Raw genomic sequence first — 17,500 nt, 5'->3', positions numbered from 1 at the left:
CAATGTCTCAATCGTTTCTATGTTATATGTTTGTGATGAGAATATTGGCTATTAAGCTTAACTGCTGGTCAAAATTACTTCGCGATGGTGGTGAACGAATCGGCGATCTCAAGAAGTGGGTGAGAGAGGGATCTAGAAATGACTTTGGGTTTGAAACGAATATTTTTGTGTTCGTGGATAGCTCACACGGTAGAGCCACGCTCTCACCTGCCAGGCGGAGTTGTCGTACCAATAAGGTCGCAGGTTCAAACCCCACCACCGCCGCGAAAAAATTTTTTATTCTCTATTGTCTTCTGGCACTTTTCTACTCACTTCATATCTTGTTGTTACCAACATAAGTGCCTGCTCCACTCACTTTTCTGAATTAAAGATTTACATAATATATATATCTTGATTTTTCTCCTCCTCCTCCTCCTCCTTCTTCTTCTTCTGCTTCTTCTTCTTCTTCTTCTTCTTCTTCTTCTTCTTCTTCTTCTTCGTCGTCGTCGTCGTCTTCTCCTCCTCCTCCTCCTCCTCCTCCTCATCCTCATCCTCCTTCTCCTCCGCCTCCTTCTCTCCTCCTCCTCCTACTCCTCCTTCTCCCCTCCCTCCTCCTCCTCATCATCCTCCTCAACATCATCATCATCCTCCTCCTCATCCTTTTTCTCCATTTAAACCGACTGACCCAAACAGACAGAACAATACAATGACAGACAATGCCGACAATTGTTTACAATACATACAAAGGTGACACTTAAGTATTAGCCAGTATTCTAAATTTAATTCTATTTTAAAATGAGTTCTAAAACTTGATTCAGATTTATGCAAATCACTTTTCACCACAACAAGAAACAAATATTTTCCTTTCATCATCTTTACAGGCGAACACTAAAACGCACTCACTAACCTCGCTATAATATTATATTATCATTGTTTAAAAACTCTGCGATCTTAGCACTGACAAAGATATCAACGTTTTTACGTACTTAGTAGAACTATGCAAATTATGTAATATCATGAATATGTAAATCAAATTTGTTGTCAACAAAGGGATGAGTTAGATGCAAATTTTACCCCTTCAAAAAAAAACAAAAAAAAACAACGAAAACCTATTGATGTAAATAACACAACTGCTGCGTCTATGTGGTCTAGTGGTATAAGACATTCGCTTTCGGATCGGAAGGTCCTGGGTTCGAGCCTCGATCGCTCGGCGCACAGTTGAGTACTTGAAGAATTCTCTTTACTCACATTCTCTCACGGTACTCAGGTGTAAAATGAGTACCTGGCCGTTACCGCGTTGTCTCTATCCAAAAAAAAAAAAATGTAATATCGCCTAAAAAGGTGTCATGTCCCTGTCCTACATGTTAAATGTTGCTGTTGGCCAGGGACCTCCCCCCCCCCCCCCATGTAAAGCGCTTTGAGCACATTTAGTGGATATTGCGCTATATAATAAAAGCTCAATTTTTAAAACTCTACATTATAATACAATCGTCATAAGTGGATTTGATACGACGAAAGTGGTGATAAACACGGCGAGACGGGTGTGCCTGCCTATCTCAGGTGTGTGCACAAGAGTTGTTGTTTTTCTAGGAGATTAGAATATTCAAAATTTGCTGAAATTGGTTTATTTAGGTAATATCTGTAAGGGTTTTCCCCATAGGTATTCTCATGCCCCCCCCCCCCATCCTCCTCCCCTCCACATACATTACTGATCTTTTCATTCTTTCTTTCTTTCTTTCTTTCTTTCTTTTTATCTTCCATTCTTTCTTTCTTTTGTTTATTCACTTCGTCATGTTGTTCTTTCTTCTTTCTTTCTTTCTTTCTTTCTTTTCTTTCTTTCTTTCTTTTTTTTTTCTTTCTTTCTTGTGTTTATTCACTCCCTCATTTCGTTCTTTCTTTCTTTCTTTTATTTATTCACTTCTTCATGTTGTTCGTTCTTTCTTTCTTTCTTTCTTTCTTGTGTTTATTCACTCCCTCATTTAGTTCTTTCTTTCTTTCTTTTATTTATTCACTTCTTCATGTTGTTCGTTCTTTCTTTCTTTCTTTCTTGTGTTTATTCACTTCCTCATTTCGTTCTTTCCTTCTTTCTTTCTTTTATTTATTCACTTCTTCAATTTTTTTGGTGAAATTTGACCTCGGAAGAAAAGGAATGTTTAGAAAATGTGGATGCTTTCTAAGATCTCTGAGGATGAAGTAAAGAAGGAGAAAGACGAAGGAGAGTGAGAAGGAGGATGAGGAAGAGGAAAAGGAAGAGGTAAAGCAGATGAAGCAGGGAAGCGAGGACGAGGAGGAGAAGTGGATATTGCAAAAGAATAGGAGGATGATTAATCTTATTGTGAATTTTGGTCAGAAAGGCAATCTGCGTATTCCTTTTTTATATTAGTGAGAGCATTAAATACACATTTCTTGGTCCATTTGTGTTTAATACTAAAGGTGTCACAAACTGTATTTTGGGTTTTCAGAAATATTATATAGAAAGCAAAACACAGATCAGATAGAAACTGCAACTACTTCACGTCTTTAACCCAGACCTGCCTCTTACTACGAAAAATTCGCAGAAATACGAATTTTTGGCTTCAGCTACAGAGCTGTTTATGTCTCTTTGACTCAATAAATCTTGTTGAAAAAGGAAAGTCTAGCTTCTTAGAACCTATATTCAGGACTTTGGAGCATTTTAGGACCATGCTGAAAGGAAATTATTTATTTCTAAAGCTATTTATAGTGACTTTTTTTTTTCTTTTTTTCCCCTTGGAAACTACGATTTTTGAAATTTCAAGTTGGGAGCTCTGTTAACCATTTGCTATTTCTTTTTATTTTTGATTCCAGAATCTTCACAAGCTGATGAAATGGAACCACATGGTATGCCAGTAACTTGAACGAGTTCAATTCTGAATCCGTATGAAAACTAAAGAGTGACATCAAAATTGTTTTCCTGCTCAAAGACAAATTAGAAGAAGTATAGCAGCAATGGCGTCGACTGGATATTCTGTTCACCCACCTTCGAGTCGCCTTGGAAAATTCCAAATCTCACGTCTGGTACAGCCCTCGACAGCACTATTTCGATTTCTTCTCGTAGTGACCGTCCTTCTAAGCTGTATTCATCATCAACCCACTTTGGCACAAGACCCAACGGTTCAGTTCTCCACTCCTGAAGAGGTGAATGTCGGGAAGGTTGTGGGAAGTCTGGGAGATGACACAGTTCTTCCTCTGGGCTGAGCCCTGAAGTCAGAGGGTCTTTGAGATACAGTCTTTTACCCCAGGGAAATGAACAATCTGATCTGTTCTCTGTTGATGAAGACACGGGAGAGGTATGCTCATTTATACGATTATTTTAGGGCCATTTTTACCGTATTCTGGAAAAAAACACATTTACAAATTTTTGAATATGTTTTTTTTTTCCCCAGAGTACGGCTGCATTGTTATTATTTTTTTTTCAATTTGATTTTTGTTTGTTGTTGATAATATATGCATTATTTTTACAATAAGCAATTTGTATGTACTGATTGTGTAGCTGGGTCTGTTAGATCTGGCTTTATCTTTATAGTCACATTATCTTGATATCGGTTCTATGAGTATTTAATACCCATAATTCCCAAGTACTTCAGGGACAGTTTATGGTCTTATTCTCAATTCTTTTAGTTTTTTAAATAGGATTCAATAGTCTGATGTCAAGTCCGCCCAGCAACCAGCAGCTTGGTTCTAAACAAAGGAAATCGGTATTTTTTATTCTTCATGCTGGCTAGAATTTTTCACATGTCATGTGATAAGAATGTATAAAAGTCAAAACATGATCAGATTTATAATGTTTTTCTCCTCTGGATACACTTTTATGCTCGTCGGAGAAGTATTTCATAAGGGCGTCCGCCATTGTTCCGATAGTTTAGAACCAGTTACCAAGTTACTATGCGTTAATACGAAGGAAGTGACGTCACGACCGTTGAACCCTGTTATCTGTCTGTTTTTTTTTTTGTTTTTTTTTTAAGATTGACGTTTATAGAAGACTGGAATCAAAGTGGTACAAAAAATTAGAAAGAAAACGAATTGCGCTATATTTGAGAAATTTATTTTTTTCTTCAGATTTCAACAAGAGGAAGGCTTAACCGTGAAAGTATTTGCGGATTTGAGAGTGTCTGTGACCTTGACATTAAAGTCGTCGTTCAGTCCGCCGTCAGCCAATTCTTCAAGAAGGTCAAGGTTACGATCAGGGTTGACGACATCAACGATAATCCGCCAGAGTTCCGTACGGACAGCACGGAGCTGCACGTGTCCGAGAATGCTCCGATTGGTGAGTGGGTTTGTTTATCCTGTCGGACTGTCTTTTTCTTATTATACGAATGAATAACCCTTTAGTTTCAGCTTGCTCTAATACTTCTCCATTAGTTTTCTTCTCTGTCCACGAGATTCTTAACATCCTTCTAAGAAACCACATTTCTGCTGCCTTCAGTTTCTTTCTAATGTCTTCTGTAATTGTCCAGCTTTCACGGCCATATAATAATTCTCACCATACATAGGCCTTCAAAACCCTATAATTACTTGTCATTGAGATGTTGAAGTTATATATCAAAATATATAAATTCACTCACGTATTTTTTGCCGAAACAATCGATTCTATGTCCTTCATTTCATCAGTCGACACTCATAAATATAAGTTATTTATCTATTGTTTTTATCATTGTCTCATTAGGGAAATCGTTCGCCATAGAGGGTGCCACAGATCTGGACGTGGGCGACAACGGGATCAAAAGTTATGAGTTGGTGCCGAAATCCGGAGCTTTTTTTACCAACGTCACCAGAGGCAGCGATGGGCGAAGCGTGGTAAGTGAATCCATTTGAGATTGTGTAGCGTCTTTGTGGGGCGGGGAGGGGGGGGGGGGGGGGGAGTTCTCACCAAAGTCACCAAGGGCAGCGATGGGCGAAGCGTGATAAGTGAATCCATTTGAGATTGTTTAGCACAAGACCACATATATATTATAGCTGTTTTAATCGACGGATATTGGAAGGACATGTTTCCTGGTCAACTTTTTAAAAAAATGTGATAATATTTCAAAGTGTAGAAGAGCAGTTCATTGAAGATCGAAGATAGGAACAGAGAAGAGACCTCAACTCTCTCTCCGCCCCCCCCCCATCTCCCACCGACCTCCCCCCCACCCCCCTGAAACAAGTCAAGCAGATAAAATCAGATGTTGGTTATTTGTACTAAGCGTATTTATTTCACCACATCTTTATAACGTTTTGTCACGGATATGCCTTCAAAGAAACGGATTCTCGTAGTACTTATTTCCACCCCAGTAGCACTCATCGCCATAGACAGAACGAAGTTGACGTCACTCAGGTCTTTATTAATGTTTTTTGCCATGCACGTTTATAAGTAATTCTCACTAGACTGTATTAAACAGACTATAAACGTTCAAGGTTAAACAGAGTTTTGTGTGTTGGTCCGTTATATTTCCGGATGGTAATGTTGTGAGTTTCTTAGCCAAGCGCATATTATCTATAGATTGTGTGCGCTTGGCTAAGAAGCTCACAACATTGACATCGGGAAGTTAGATATCTATCTATATATCTATCTACCTACCTACCTACCTACCTTCCTACCTACCTACCTACCTATCTATCTATCTATCTATCTATCTATCTATCTATCTATCTATCTATCTATCTATCTATCTATCAATCTATCTATCTATCTATCTATCTCTTTATCTATCTATCTATCTATCTATCTATCTATCTATCTATCTATCTATCTATCTATCCACTTACCTATCTATCTATCTACCTACCTACCTACCTACCTACCTACCTATCTATCTATCTATCTATCTATCTATCTATATTTATCCATCCATCTATCTATATATATCTACCTACCTACCTACCTACCTATCTATCTATCTATCTATCTATCTATCTATCTATCTATCTATCTATCTATCTATCTATCTATCTATCTATCTATCTATCTATCTATCTATCTATCTATCTATCTACCTACCTATCTATATATCTATCTATCTTTCTACCTATCTATCTATCTATCTTTCTATCTATCTATCTATCTATCTATCTATCTATCTATCTATCTATCTATCTATCTATCTATCTATCTATCTATCTATCTATATATCTATCTTCTCTCTCTTATCCAAACACCATAATCTATCTATTAATAAATTATGGTATATTTAGTCGAGTCCATACTATCCACGCCTCCAAGATACTGGCTTTGCTTCCGCCAATCCACATTCCTGCATTCATTTCTAGAAATGAGATTTAATCAGAAACACCCCAGGGGTGCCGATCATGTGACGGGTGGGGGGGGGGGGGGGGGGGTGATATCCATTCTGCAGTAGGACTCTGGGAAAACACGTATTCAAAAGTTTGGCCTGAAAACTCGTCGTTCAACTTATTTGTGCCCCTATGTTATGGTCCTGTGGTATGACAGTCGCTTTCGGATAGGAAGGACCTGAGTTCGAGCCTCGCTCGGCGCACAATAGAGTCCTTGGAAAAGGCTCTTAAATCACATCATCTCACCGTACTCAGGTGTAAAATGAGTACTTGGCCATTAACAACGTTGTCTCTGTCCGAAAAATACATTGCATTGTCGCCTGACAGGCGTCATGTCCTGTCCTCAATGTTAAACGTTGCTGTCGACCAGGGACCGCTTGTAAAGCGCTTTGAGCACGTTTAGTGGATAGTGCTCTTTATAAAAGCTCAAATTTTATTATATCGATCGATTGAAATGACTCTCATCATGGCAGAAAGCTCTCAATTCTACACATTCAAGGAAGTCCCAGGTTTGAGTTTTTATTGTTTAGACAAGATCACGAGGGTCATTTTAAATAGGTCGATATTTGAAGAGCGATTTTTTTTTCAGGCCAAAATTTTAAATATTATGTGGTGTTGTTTTTTTTATATTTTTTTTTTTGGGGGGGGGGGGGGAGGGTGGGTGGGTGGGGGGTGTGGGTGGGGGTTGGGGGGGTGGGGTGGGGGGGGGGGTGGGGGCGAGGGTGGGTGTGGGGGGTTGGGGGGGGGGAGGTCGGAGTACCTACGGCATTACATTCAGCATGCCTTGTGGTGAACGGTATTTGTCACGACACCAGACTTGCCTCGTACTTCGAAAAATTCGTGTGTCTTTATCCAAATGTAGAACATCGGAGGCAGCCATTAAAAATTCACGGGCACACACGAGTCAAGAGGCGCTCAAAGACGCTTTACAAGACAAACACAAAGGGCATGGAATTGTTTACAATATTACTAATATATTCCTATTATTTTATTGTATTTAATCTCATTGAACACGACACGACATAGGCGCGAATGATTTTTGCACAATACCGGCTTGTTAGAAAATCACCAAAAAGTAATTTCAAATCTTTATTTTGTTCACAATAATAAATAAAAAAATTTGAGCTTTTATATAGCATAATATCCACTAAACGTGCTCAAAGAACTTCAAAGGGTCCCTGACCAACAGCAACACGTAACATGTAGAGCAAGACATGTACTATCTGTTCTCTCGACATCTTTCGATACTTAGAAATTTCACTTTAAGAATAAATGTGTGTATATCTATCAGATCAACTTAATAGACACTTAGATAACCACGCCTCTCGGACAGTCGTCATAATGTAAACAATAAAAGTGATTGGTAAACATATCAAACTACACAAGCTTTACTACTATGTGTCTAAGTAAAATACCCACTATTCTACCGCTTGATGAATAAACGAAACGTTTATAATATGATCGTTGAACGCCACGACCACATTATCTCATTCGTCTGTAGTGTTTCATTCATTCTGTTTTGTTGATATAGGGGAAACCCGAAACGTCCATTTTTATCTGTTTTCGTATATTAAATCGAAGCTTATATTAAATTTCACATTGTTATTTTTTCTTCAAGCTTCGAGCAGCAACATTTACATGACCAGGCATATCATTGAAGCATTCATTCAGAAGACAAATCCTTGACATAATCAAGACATACAATCAGACACAATCACGATTGTTTTGACCAAATCAATCACTGGACACTGTCACCAATTATAATACTGGACATCGATCGAGCTACTGTAGCCTCTGGGCTGTTGAGATAAATGGCTTCTCCGACTGTCAGGTCATATAATTATTATGTGAGTGTGGATTGTTGTCCGGCCGTCCATCTTTGATTGTCGTACGGACTTCAGCAAAATATCCCTCTGAGGCACACTCGAAGATGTGTCAAAGATGATGACAACTTAAATGGTTTTGCTTTCATTTTCATTTGCACGATAGACGTCACTCGGGTTTTTGTTATTGTTTTTGCCATCCGTGTTTATGATTTGTTCTCACTAAACCGTATTAACCAGACTATGAACGTTCAAGGTTATACAGAGTTTTGTGTGTTGGTCCGATAGATAATACGCGCTTGGCTAAGAAGCTCATAACATTGCCATTCGGAAGTTAACGGACCAACACACAAAACTATGAGTAACCTTAAACGTTTATAGTCTGGTTAATACGGTTAAATTAGAATTACTCATAAACGCGGATGGCAAAAAAAAAACAAAAAAACAAACAAAAAAAACAAAAAACTTCATTCTATATAAAGATAGTACACAAATTAGAAAAAAAAAAGTTGTCAGAAGTGGGATTCGAACCCACGCCTACAAGAGTAGACTGCGACCTGAACGCAGCGCCTTAGACCGCTCGGCCATCCTGACTTGCTGTATTGGTGCAATGTGTATCGGGTTATCATAGAAGGCTAGAAAATTCGGCGTTTCTTTAATCAGTATGTGGAAAGAAATTGACTTCACTTTGTTCTTTGTTGTTGTTTTCAGACAGGTGTATTAGTGATTAGTTCTCACGTAGTAATATCAATCACCTTATTTATTAATCGACTTAAGATAATCAACAAAAGATAGTTCAAAGTTGACGTCACTCAGGTCTTTGTTATTGTTATTTTTTTTGCCATCCGCGTTTATGAGTAATTCTCACTAAACCGTATTAACCTGACTATAAACGATCATGGTTACACACAGTTTGTGTGTTGGTCCGTTATACTTCCGGATGGCAATGCTGTGAGCTCCTTAGCCAAGCACATACTATCTATTGAAGAGCAAAGGGAAGTAAAGGCAGTCACATTTTTTTTTTGGTTCTTTTTTTTTGTTCTTTTAAAAATAATTATTTTTCAAATTTGAATACAGATTTTTACGACATTATTTCTTAATTTATATTTTACAATAATTATAATATAACACCATATGAAAGATAATATAAAAATATAATTCTATGTGCTTCCCATTTCCACCCAAAATCGGAGAGTGACTCTGCCATTTTCCCCTCTCCTTACTCTTCCTTTCCTTTATTTAACCTCTAATAATATATATATATATATATATATATATATATATATATATATATATATATATATATATATATATATATATCATTAGAGGTTAATAAATAAAAGAAAGGAAGAGTAAAGGAGAGGGGGAAATGGCAGAGTCACTCTCTGATTTTGGGTGGAAATAATATATGTTTTCTATCGAGAAAAGACTGAGAAAATATAGCTTCTAACTTTTGTAGTAAATGTTAGTTGGCAGCCCTTGGACATCGTCAAGGAATGCTCCTCTATTGTTTTGTCCTATGACATCCTAATTGACACACGGGATTTGTCCGAGCACGTGTCGCCCGTCAACAGAAGATTTGCTTCTACTTAACACAGACAAATCACTACGATATAGCCTCGATTTGAAGGCAGGAGAAATTAATGAATGGCTTGGATTTGAGGTTGTTTTTAGTGGGCTTTTTGTTTTGTTTTGCTTTGTTTTTGTTTGTTTTTGTTTTGTTTTTGTTTTGTTTATTTCACCCATCAAAGACGTTAATTTAATCTTGGAATTTTGCGTCACAACCAAATGTATAGATAGAATGAAGTTGACGTCACTCAGGTTTTCAGTATTGTTTTTTTTTTTTTCCATCTGCGTTTATGAGTCATAATAATAATAATAATAATAATAATAATAATAATAATAATAATAATAATAATAATAATAATAATAATAATAATAATAATAATAATAATAATAATAATAATAATAATAATAATGCTGAAAACTTATATAACGCTATAACTCCGAGAAACCAGACTCTAAATGCTGAATGAAGCGTAGTAGGTAAATAAATGTGAATTATACTTTTTAAAAGGTCAAAATTACCAACATATAAAGCATTCTTAACAACGGATAAACTATCAGTGACCAACCACATGACGTCATTGTGACAAATGGGGTGCCTGGACCTGACACAACCAGCCATAAACCCCCTCTTCCCCCCCCCCCCCCCCCCCATCATGTCAGGGGGGCGAAGGATTTAAAACTCTTTAGTCTCCCGCCAGCACGGTGACGTAGGATTAGTGACATGCGCAATATTAACGGCCATGTGATGACGTCACATCCGTCTCCGACGACCCATCTAACTCTTAAATCCGGTGTTAATGGGCACACGGCTACGACAAGACGACTACAAATCGACTATGTCGTGCTATAGATTGTGTGTTAAATCATTACACGTTGTCCAGAATTTTAGTGTCCAGTGTTGTGATAGCTACACACACACACATACACACACACACACACACACACACACAAACAAACACTGCGATTTGTCTCCGTGCATGCACATGTTCCTGTCGTTATTTTCCCCGCTTTCAATTTAATTAAGACCGATTTGTTCCAATGTTCGTGATTGTTAGGGCATTGCATTACGTCCCGAAAGGTCCCGGATTCGAGCCCCGCCTCAGGCATTTTTTTTTTCTCTTTGGGCAAGATTATTAGTCCCCAATTTTTCACTTTGGACAACAGTCAAATAGTTTACGTGGAAATTGTCATATTTTGACATTTTCTTTTTATTTCTATTTTTTTTTTAAATTATGTTCTTCCGCCACGACATCATAAGATGTCACCTAGGCATTCCACAAAGGAATATAGATAATAATTCATCAACAAAGATGCCTGATGTCAACAGGAATTACCCATGTTGTCCAAAGTGAACAAAATGGGGGTTAATAATCTTGTTGAAGAACTCTACAGTGACCTCCCCCCAGTGACCTCGAAGATTCAAAAGAGAAGACTGAGACTTGCGGGGCACTGCTGGAGACACAAGGAGGAGATTGCAAGCAGTCTTGTGCTATGGGAACCACCTGAGCGAACCAGAAGCAGAGGCAGGCAGAATAAAACTTACATTGACTGTCTGCTAGATGACACAGGAATGGACAACACCCGGGAGCTGCGTACGCTTATGGAGGACAGGACAGAATGGCGAAGACCTGTGGCTCATGTTGGGCGCCCCAAGGGGCGGCCTAAGTAAGTAAGTAAGTAAAAGTAAGGAAAAGCCCAAAGTGTCTGAAGCGTTTGGTGTTTTACATAAAACATACAAATTTAGTTTCATGAAATATCGTAGAACAGAACAAATTTGTAGGGACACCGACTCCCTGCCGAACAACAACAACCACCCCCCCCCCCCCCCCCCCTGGTGCATGTTATGCATGTAACGTTATGGATTTACAACACGGGATATGTTCTACGTCAAATTACCGGATTTACGACTTGTGAGAAGTAAGAAGACGCGCTTTGTCGTCTCGGCGGGCGGGCGGGCTTTCGTCGTGGGAGAAATAATCTTAGAAAATCGCCTAAACGTGTATTCGCTTAAGTGAGAAAGTGATAAGTATAGATAGTTCGAAGATGACGTAACTCAGGTCTTTGTTATTGTTTTTTGCCATCCGCGTTTATGAGTAATGCTCACTGAACTGTATTAACTTGACTATAAACGTTCATGGATACATACAGTTTTGTGTGATGGTCCGTTATACTTCCGGATGGCAATGTTATGAGCTTCTTAGCCAAGCGCATACTATCTATAGAGGAGCTGTGTTTATTGTAGGGGCTGTTAGTAAAAACAAGAAATGAAACGGATATGATTTGCGCATTGGAAAGTTAAACGATAAAACTGGTTGTATTTAGAGTCTATTAAACTCTCTCGAGTTCATCATATACATGGGAAATAGAACAAATTTGTTAGATGTTCCATTAGGGTGAACTCGAGAGAGATTAAGAGTACCTTTATACTGTCGTACTCTGGAAAAACAGATATTTAAAAATTTGGCCAGAAAAGCTCGTCCTTCAAAAACTCTCAAACCCAGGACTTCGCCGAAGATGTCTTTGGTTGTAGAGGATGGCGAAAGTTTTTCAAGCGTATATTATAATAATTTGTTAACACTCGTATTACTTATGATATTTGTATAAGTCGGTCTGCATGGCTGATACCTCATCGGTTTTGATTTTTTTCTTTTCCTTCCTCTGCTGATCTCCCTTCTCTGAGCTTGTTTTTAAAATTATTTTTTAATGTTATTTAGAGTTGTCTCTGTCCGAAAAAAATTGTAGCAGGCGTCATGTAACGTTCTACATATTATTAAGTGTTGCTATTGAGCGCTTTGAGCATGTTTAGTGGTTATATAAAAAGCTCAAGTTGAAAAAAAAATAGAAACTTTGTTAAAATCTGGCTCAATGGGCCTTGCGGCTCTGAAGAACTACTTTTTCTATAGTTTATTGAGTTGTCATTCTATTTATATCTCTCACTCTCTATCCGTCTCTCTGAAACTATCAGAGTTCTGTATGCAGCTTTATGCATCTCTTCCCAGATTTCTTGTGTAAAATATTGCCATAATTATTTCGGTACACGAGTGCAAGGCAATAAAAAACACACATAATACTTGTTACTTCACTCCTCTCTTACTTTTACCACAAGATATGAAGTGAGTAGAAACAACAAGATTACTCTAGAAAAACCCATATTAAAAAATTTGGCCAGAAAACTCATCCTTCAAATATCGATCGATTTAAATAACCCTCATCTTGGCAAAAACTCTCAAACCTGGGACTTCGGCGAAGTCCCGGGTTTGAGAGTTTTTGCCAAGATGAGGGCCACTTAAATCGATCGATATTTGAAGGACGAGTTTTCTGGCCAAATTTTTTAAATTGGGGTTTTTTTTTCCAGAGTACGGCACACTTACGCCTACCGAATAAATAATTTGTCGGTGTAAAGTCGCAGACCGCTCGCAGTTGCTAAGATCTCTCCGGCCGATTTATGAATACATCCCGGTCGTAAATCGTAGACGTAAAGGGACGAAGTGAATCTTCACTCTTTGCAAGTATAAGAAACACGAAAGGAAGAAGAACTTGTAAATTATTTCTTGTAGCTGTTCAGCCGGGCTTCGTTTACATTCCTTTCACTTTCGTACAATTTTTTTTTTTTTAATTTAAGAATTTCTGTTATTTTTTTCCACTTTGTTTTCTATTTCTTTCTTTCTATTTGTTTAAAACAAACAAGAGTGGGAACGTGGAAATTTGGAAAGCTGACGCTAACTGCTGATGTAAAGAATGTTTTATATGGATAGCATACTATCAAGGTTTATTTTTTTTTTGAAACTGAAACAAAAAAAAAAAAACAACAAAAAAAAACCAAAAAAAAAAACAAACAAAAAACAACAAACCAATAACGAACAAACAAACAAAACAAAAACAAAAACAAAAAAAAAAAAAAAAAAAAAAAAAAAAAAAAAAACAACAACAACAAAAAACACACCAAAAAAACCCCAAAAAAACGAGAATGTTGGGTTTGTGATAATGATTTTTGTCTTCTATATTTCTTTTTCCAATTCTTACACTGTATTTTGCATAAACTGTAAAGTTAATTTTCATCTTCCTTAGTTAGATTTGTGTATTATAGCCCCATGAGGCTAATCGCTTCATTTTGTATTCTAAATTCTTTGAAGAAACTTGACAACACAAACACACACACATTCACACACACACACACACACACACATATACACACATAAACGCACAAACACCCACAGACATGAAAACCAACATGGGAATCTAAAACAGAATAACTCAAAACAAAGTTACCCATAATGATATTATTATAATCATAATATGCTCGATTGATCTTATCCACGCTGTTCTTTTTTAACTGAAAAGGAGTTAAATGAGAATCCACTGCACGTCCACTCTCAGACAGGATGTGAGGTGATAATAATATAGCAAAAAAGTTCTGTTGCTTCTATCTCTGTTTTTATCATTAATAAAAAAAAAAAAAACCACTCACACCAAAAACTTGAGCTTTTATATAGCGCAATATTCACAAATCGTGCTCAAAGTACTTTACAAAGGGTCCCTGACCATCAGCATGTAGAACATGTAGAACGAGACAAGACGCCTGTTAGGCAATTTTTACAATTTTATTTTCGACAGACAACGCTGTCGAGGGCTAGGTACTCATACCTGAGTACGGTGAGAGAATATGAATAAAGAGTCTTTTACAAGGCTCGAACCCAGGACTAAGAGAGAGTGAGAGAGAGTTAGAGATAGAAATACAGAAAGAAAGAAAGAAAGATAGATAGATAGATAGATAGATAGATAGATAGAAAGATAGATAGATAGATAGATAAATATATAGATATATAGATAGATAGATAGATAGATAGATAGATAGAGAGAGAGAGAGAGAAGATATATATATATATATATATATATATATATAGAGAGAGAGAGAGAGAGAGAGAGAGAGAGAGAGAAAGAGAGAGAGAGAATTAGAGAGAGTTAGAGAGAGATAGAGAGTGGGAGATAGATATATAGATAGATAGATAGATAGAGAGAGAGAGAGAGAGAGAGAAGAGAGAGAGAGAGAGAGAGAGAGAGAGAGAGAGAGAATATCATCTTATTGAATTAACTCTGCATTGCTCTTCTACCATGATTTGTAGTGGCGACTGGCCACTGTGAAAACGTGCGAATGGGATCTTGTCACGTGGACAAAGTAGACCAATAAACAATATCCTTTACACGTCTCTACAGTATGTAAACACGGAGGACTCTAGGACTGTAAATGAGATGCAAATGAAATCTCTTTCGTCGTCCTTGACGTCGTCAGCATGTCCATAGGGACAGCGTGGCTCAGCGGTAGATACGGTCTTTACTTCGTACCCAAAAGGTATCGAGTTCGAATACCTACCCACTGCGCTGTGTGGCCATGAGCAAGTCACCTCACCCTAGCTGTTAAATTTTGCTGTTGGCCAGGGACCCCTTGTAAAGCGCTTTGAGCACGTTTAGTGGATATTGCACTGTTTAAAAAGCTCAATTATTATTATTATTATTATTATTATTATTATTATTATTATTATTATTATATTATTATTATTATTATTATTATTATTATTATTAGCTCTGTTTCCGGCGTTACACTGTTGCTGATGCCTGGGTTATTCCAGTCTGCCCTCGGAATAGACCCTAGAGGCAGATTTCCCCTTTGGGATGAAGAAACGGAATTTTATTTATTTTTTTATTTATTTTAATATTGAATATATATATATATATATATATATATATATATATATATATATATATATATATATATATATATATATATATATATATATATATTTTTTTTTTTTTTTTTTTTTTTTTTTTTTGTTTGTTTTTTTTTTTTTTTTTTTTTGTTTTTGTTTTTTTGGAGAATATTACAAAGAGGACCTTTTGACAAAAGCCTATGTCCTCAAACACCTACAATCAATTATACCCTTATTTTGAAATTACTTATTACAAGGGCGGCGTTTTTTAATACTGATATCATAACGTGACTGAAATAATCTGTATATTATGCATGTATCGTGAGATACCGACCCATGTAAACGCCTCTCTTTCTTTCCTGTTCATTAATCATTGTGGTCCAGTTTTTGTTGGTGATACAAAATGTAACGTTTATTTTTATGTCCACATTTTCACGTTATTATAATTATAATGTCGTATCCGACGGTGGCCTTCGTAAACTCATGGACTGATACTGACCGTAGCCATCGTTAACTTTATAGCCTGACACTGAAACCCAAAAAGATTGGCATTTTGACGTCATTATTTTGTTTTTTGCACCGCATAGTTGTCGTTAGTAGTGCTCATTGAAACAAGTTATTTCATTGTTTGAACTGTTGAATACAACTCACGATTTGTTTTCTTTTGTGGCAAAAGACTGGCATTTTCACGTCAGTGTTTGGTCAGTGTCAGGCTATAACTTTACGATGGCTACGCTGAAACTGACCAACAAATGACGTCAAAAGACAAGTCTTTGGGCACAAAAGTAAACAAATCGTGAGTTGTATTCAATATTTCATCCAATGAGATCACTTGTTTCCTTGAGCACTAGTACAACTCACCAGGCGGTCCACAAACCTAAAAATGACGTCAAAATATGGGTCTGCTTCCCATTGATAAAACGTAGGACTAAACTTATTCTCACCATAGCAGACTAGAGACAGCCGGCACTCTAACTTCTGACAATAATAGGCGTCAACAGTCGTGACGTCACTTCCCTCGTAATGACGCATAGTAAATGGTTCTAAACTATCGGTACAATGGCAGACGCCCATATGAAATACTTCTCCGACGAGCATACAAGTGTATCCAGAGGAGAAAAACATTATAAATCTGATCATGTTTTGACTTTTATACATACTTCTCACATTAAGACATGTGAAAAAGTTCTAGCCGGCATGAAGAATAAAAATTACCGATTTACTTTGTTTAGAACCAAGCTGTTGGTTACTGGGCGGACGTGACATCAGACTATTGAATCCAATTATTATCATGAGTAAATGATTGAAATAGCTCACACGTCACGGTTTACCTGTCATCACTACTCACCCTCTTATCACTTCAAGGGACTTTGAATGCCGATAGATGATGCGCGTGAGGTTAGTATGTACTCACGTTTATAAAGTAGCATGCACACCTTTCACCAATCACCTGACGCTTCATGCCTGGGTTCTACCGTAGCCATCGTTATACTTTACGAAGGCCACGGTTATACACACTACATACCACTGGCGTTACATTTCCATTTATTATATTATAGATAGTATGAAGTTGACGTCACTCATGTCTTTGTTATTGTATTTTGCCATCCGCATTTAATTATGAGTAATTCTCACTAAACTGTACTAACCAGACTATGATCGTTAAAGGTAACACATAGTTTTATGTGTTGGTCCGTTATATTTCCGGATGGCAATGTTGTGAGTTTCTTAGCCAAGCGTATACTATCTATACAGTGGTGGATAGCTCAGACAGTAGAGCCACGCTCTCCCCTGGCTAGACGGAGTTGTCGTACCAGTAAGGTTTCTCTTAAAGTTTTATCTTTTTACGTCATCAGTGGCTGAACAATATCGTGTTTTATTTATTAATTAATTATTATTTTTAAATTGTTAAATTGAATTCGTATCACTTTTCCACTACTGACGAATGAGATAATGTGAAGGCGGCGTTGTTAACAACGTCATCTTATTCGTCTGTAGTGTTTCATTCATCCTGTTTTGTCGATAAAGTGGAAACCCGAAACGTCCATTTTATCTGTTTTCGTACTTACATTCAATTTCATATTGTTATTGATATATTTCTTGGAGCTTCGAGCACCACAACACGTACACTCTCTC

The 17,500-nt window shown here is 37.2% G+C and overlaps 1 protein-coding gene and 1 non-coding gene across 6 annotated transcripts in view; one reads left to right on the top strand and one right to left on the bottom strand.

Annotated features, from left to right (window-relative positions):
- The window catches only part of LOC144977415 (protocadherin-11 X-linked-like), a 150,597-nt gene that overhangs the window by 17,645 nt on the left and 115,452 nt on the right, over positions 1-17,500 (top strand). For all 5 annotated transcript variants that reach the window (XM_078922601.1, XM_078922600.1, XM_078922598.1 and 2 more), the window contains exons 3-5: positions 2,806-3,287; positions 4,057-4,264; positions 4,664-4,794. The gene's annotated coding sequence lies outside the window, so the exon portion shown is untranslated. The remainder of the gene's footprint in view (positions 1-2,805; positions 3,288-4,056; positions 4,265-4,663; positions 4,795-17,500) is intronic.
- Positions 8,601-8,684, bottom strand: Trnal-cag (transfer RNA leucine (anticodon CAG)). Its single transcript has one exon. It is a non-coding gene; the product is annotated as a tRNA-Leu (tRNA).

The sequence above is a fragment of the Berghia stephanieae genome, chromosome 7 (assembly GCF_034508935.2).
Source record: "Berghia stephanieae isolate SIO BIC M18660-M18661 chromosome 7, UCSD_Bste_1.3, whole genome shotgun sequence".
Classification (NCBI taxonomy): Eukaryota; Metazoa; Mollusca; class Gastropoda; order Nudibranchia; family Aeolidiidae; genus Berghia; species Berghia stephanieae.
Note: the sequence above shows the minus strand (reverse complement) of the source record. Positions and strands in the feature narration are given on the sequence as shown.